The following is a 5,000-nucleotide window of genomic DNA, read 5'->3' as shown; positions in this document are numbered from 1 at the left end:
GGGCCAAATGCGCAGAACCGAGCGACCACGCCGCGGCCGCGCGCGCGCCAAGGCGCGGGAGCACGACGAAGCGCGCGCCCGAGCGGCCGATCGGCCCAGCGCGCCCGTCCTTGCGCGTCACCGGCCAACGGCCCCGCGCACGCGCGGCGCGCCCGCCCGCGCGGCGCGACCATCCGCGCTGGGCGACGGGCTCGGGCGGAAGGCCCGCCCAGGCAGGACACACCCCCTTACCTCCCCAGCGGGGCATCCTCCGAAGGCCCACCCCAAGGGCTCCAGCGAATCGAGGAGCATTGCACACGGAAACAGCCCGGACGCGAGTCCCGGTCGCACGGGGTGCGCATCCCGAACGTCCGGGACGCGCTTCCCGGGAGGGCCGATGGAGGGAGCCGAAGTGGCGCACGGCCGCCGGGCACGGACGGCCGAAGGCAGCGCCCGTGCGCCGGGAAGTCGGCAGGCGCGTGCCGGCTCCGTCGGGGACGAAATGTGCCGGGCAAGTCCGCCGCGAGGCAACGGTCCTGTGCGGAGTGGAGCGGAAGGCCCGCCGCGGCGGCAGCAGACCCCCCCTCCCTACCACCCCGGCGGGGCATCCGCCCAAAGCCCACCCCAAGCGTTCCAAAGTACCGAGGAGCGTTGCAAACGGGAACGGCCCGGACACGCGACCCGGTCGCACGGGATGCGCGTCCCGGTCGCACGGGTCGCGCGTCCCGGGAGGGCCGACGGACGAAGCCGAAGTGGCGCACGGCCGCCGCGCACGGACGGCCGGCGGCGGCGCCCGTGCGCCGGAAAGTCGTCGGGCGCGCGACGGCTCCGTCGGGGACGAACGGTGCCGGGCACGACCGCCGCGAGGCAACGGACTTGTGCGGAGGGGGGCGGAAGGCCCGCCGCGGCGGCGCCAGCCCCCCCTCCCTACCACCCCGACGGGGCATCCGCCCAAAGCCCACCCCAAGCGTTCCAAAGTACCGAGGAGCGTTGCAAACGGGAACCGCCCGGACACGCGTCCCGGTCGCACGGGATGCGCGTCCCGGTCGCACGGGTCGCGCGTCCCGGGAGGGCCGACGGAGGAAGCCGGCGCACGGCCGCCGCGCGGACGGCCGGCGGGGGCGCCCATGCGCCGGGGCCTCGGCGGGCGCGGGCCGGCTCCCTCGGGGACGAACGGTGCCGGGCCCGCCCGCCGCGAGGCGACGGACTTGTGCGGAGTGGAGCGGAAGTCCCGCCGCGGCAGCAGCAGCCCCCCCTCCCTACCACCCCGGCGGGGCATCCGCCCAAGGCCCACCCCAAGCGTTCCAAAGTACCGAGGAGCGTTGCAAACGGGAACGGCCCGGACACGCGTCCCGGTCTCACGGGATGCGCATCCCGGTCGCACGGGTCGCGCATCCCGGGAGGGCCGACGGAGGAAGCCGGCGCACGGCCGCCGCGCGGACGGCCGGCGGCGGCGCCCATGCGCCGGGGCCTCGGCGGGCGCGTGCCGGCTCCCTCGGGGACGAACGGTGCCGGGCGCGCCCGCCGCGAGGCGACGGACTTGTGCGGAGTGGAGCGGAAGTCCCGCCGCGGCAGCAGCAGCCCCCCCTCCCTACCACCCCGGCGGGGCATCCGCCCAAGGCCCACCCCAAGCGTTCCAAAGTACCGAGGAGCGTTGCAAACGGGAACGGCCCGGACACGCGTCCCGGTCTCACGGGATGCGCGTCCCGGTCGCACGGGTCGCGCATCCCGGGAGGGCCGACGGAGGAAGCCGGCGCACGGCCGCCGCGCGGACGGCCGGCGGCGGCGCCCATGCGCCGGGGCCTCGGCGGGCGCGTGCCGGCTCCCTCGGGGACGAACGGTGCCGGGCGCGCCCGCCGCGAGGCGACGGACTTGTGCGGAGTGGAGCGGAAGTCCCGCCGCGGCAGCAGCCGCCCCCCCTCCCTACCACCCCGGCGGGGCATCCGCCCAAAGCCCACCCCAAGCGTTCCAAAGTACCGAGGAGCGTTGCAAACGGGAACGGCCCGGACACGCGTCCCGGTCGCACGGGATGCGCGTCCCGGTCGCACGGGTCGCGCGTCCCAGGAGGACAGACCGAGCAAGCCGAGGTGCCGCTCACGGCCGCCGCGAGGGACGTACGGCGCCGGCGCCCGCGCCCCGTGGCACGGCCTAGAGCGTGCCCCCCTGCCACCCCATCGGGGCATCGGCGCAAAGCCCACCGCGGGGTAGATAACCGAAGGCAACGAGGGACGGTGGATGCACATATCCGAGCAGTGGCGATAGGGCCGGAGGGAGCACCGACAGGGCCGTGAGATTTTAAAGTACCGAGGGAATTTGCAAACCGGGCCCGCCCCTCCCCCCGTCCATCGCACGCCGATCGGGGGTCCGGCGCCCCGCGGGGGGCTGCCGGCATGCGCTCCCGGTGCAGGCATCGACGAGCCGCCCGCGACCTCCACTCGGGTCCGAGCCCCCAAGCGCGGATGCCGAAACGCGCCGGCCGCGGCAGCCCCACCCCTGCCACCCCATCGGGGCATCGGCGCAAGGCCCACCCTGGGGTAGATAACCGAAGGCAACGAGGGACGGTGGATGCACATATCCGAGCAATAGCGATAGGGCCGGAGCGAAGACCGAGGGGGTCGGGGGGTTTTAATGTTCCGAGGGAAGTTGGAAACGGGGCCCGCCCGGACGCCCGTCCCTCGCACGCCGATCGGGGGTCCCGCACCCCGCGGGGGGCTGCCGGCATGCGCCCCTAGTACAAGCATCGACGAGTCGCCCGCGACCTCCACTCGGATCCGGCGGCGCACGCGCGGATGGCGAAACGCGGCGGCCGCGGCTGCAGCCCCCCTACCACCCCGTTGGCGCGTCGGCGCAAAGCCCACCCCGGGGAGGATAACCGAAGGCGACGAGGGACGATGCATGCACATATCCGAGCAAATACCGAGAGGGTCGGGGGGAAGACCGAGAGGCAAGGGGTGTTTAGAGTACCGAGGGAAGTTGCGAAAGGGGCCCGCCCGGACGCTCGCCGCTCGCAGGCGATCCGGCGGGGCGCACGGAGGGCGCCGCCCATCGCCGGAGCTTGCTCGGTCATCTCTGCCGCACGGACACGTAAGCGCCGCCGCGCAAGGTTCGGCCGGCGGGGCGGACGGTTCGCCGCCGCAGGCCTTTCCCGCAGCCGGAACGTGGGCCCGGCGTTGCGCGCCGGCGGGCCGCGCAATCCGCCGGGGCGCACGGCGGGCGCCGCCCGTCGCCGGGGCTTCGCTCGGTCATCTCGGCCGCACGGACACGTGCGCGCAGCCGCGGAAGGTTCGGCCGGCGGGGCGGACGGTTCGCCGACGCAGGCCTCTCCCGCGGCCGGAACGCGGGACCGGCGTTGCGCGCCGGCGGAAGGCGCGATCCGGCAGGGCGCACGGCGGGCGCCGCCCGGGCTTCGCTCGGTCATCTCGGCCGCACGGACACGTGCGCGCCGCCGCGGAAGGCTTGGCCGGCCGGGCGGACGGTTCGCCGCCGCAGGCCTTTCCCGCAGCATGCGCCCCTTCGCCCGAACGACCGCGGGACTCCGGTACGGCCTAGCCGTCGGCCGCCCGGCTGCAAGCCGTCGGGGCCGCTCGATCCCCGTCGCGTGCCGGCCGCCGCTCGGGCCAGCCGGCCGGCTGCCGCACGTAACCTCTGACCTCATCAGCGGTCGATCCGCACCGCGCTGGTCTTCGGTGCGGACCCGTCGGGGCCGTGCCGCGCCGGCCGTCGCATCCGGTTCCGCAGGCGCCGCCCGGTTGCCTCCCGCCCTCGTGCGCTCGCGCCGGCCGGGCGACGCGGTGCCCGCGGGACTCGGGCATGGTTGAGCCGTCGGCCGCCCGGCGGCATGCCGCCGCCGCTCCGCGCCGCGTGCCGGCTGCGCTCCTCCCCGCGCCCGTCCGCGGGCGGGCCCGCCGCCGCTCGCGCCGGCCGGGCGACGCGGTGCCCGCGGGACTCGGGCATGGTTGAGCCGTCGGCCGCCCGGCGGCATGCCGCCGCCGCTCCGCGCCGCGTGCCGGCTGCGCTCCTCCCCGCGCCCGTCCGCGGGCGGGCCCGCCGCCGCTCGCGCCGGCCGGGCGACGCGGTGCCCGCGGGACTCGGGCACGGTTGAGCCGACGGCCGCCCGGCGGCATGCCGCCGCCGCTCCGCGCCGCGTGCCGGCTGCGCTCCTCCCCGCGCCCGTCCGTGGGCGGGCCCGCCGCCGCTCGGCCTAGCCCCCCGGCTGCCGCACGTAACCTGCGACCTCGTCGGCGCTGGATGCGCGTCGTGACAGTTTTCGGTGGGGCGCCGCGGAGGCGCCGGGGGCCCATGCGACGGGCCAGGGGGCGAACGGAGGGCTCGGTCAGCCCTAACAGGGGACCGGCGACAAAGGAGCGGTCGCGCAAAGCTTCGTAAGGGACCCAGACGACGGGCCTACCGATCCGAAGCACCGCGCACGGACGCGCAGCGGGCCCACGACGGGCCGACACGGAAGGCCCGCCGCCAAGGCCGCAAAACCGACAAAGGAACCCACGGGGACGCACCAGAGCGGGCAAAGCTTTCACCGAACGGGACGGGACCGAGCCCTCGCAACAGGCGAGGGCGACGGATCCGACCAAGTAAGGCCGATCCCGCTCCACGCACGCGCGGCCGCAGGAACTTCGTGAGGGACGGGACGACCGGCCGACCGAACCGAAGCGCCGCGCACGGCCGCCGCGAGGGCCGGCCGGAGGCATAGACCGAGCGCCGCGCCAGCGGAAGGAGCGTGCCGGCTCCGTCGGGGACCACCTGCGCACGGTCCGTCCGAGCGAGCCGACGGACCGGCGCGGAAGGCCCGGCGCCGAGCCCGCAAAACCGACAAAGGAACCCACAGGGACGCACCAAAGCGGCCCAAGATTTCACCGAGACGGGACCGAGCCCACGCAACATGCGATGGCGACGGATCGGACCAAGTAAGGCCGATCCAACTCCGCGCGCGCGCGGCCGCGAGCACTTCGTGAGGGACAGGAAGACCGGCCGACCGAACCGAAGCGCCGCGCACGGCCGCCACA

Source organism: Phoenix dactylifera, chromosome 10 (assembly GCF_051530095.1).
Source record: "Phoenix dactylifera cultivar Ajwa chromosome 10, Ajwa_hap1_PhDact_Kaust_v1.1, whole genome shotgun sequence".
Taxonomy (NCBI): Eukaryota; Viridiplantae; Streptophyta; class Magnoliopsida; order Arecales; family Arecaceae; genus Phoenix; species Phoenix dactylifera.
The sequence above is the reverse complement of the archived record's forward strand: the minus strand, read 5'-3'. Positions refer to the sequence as shown.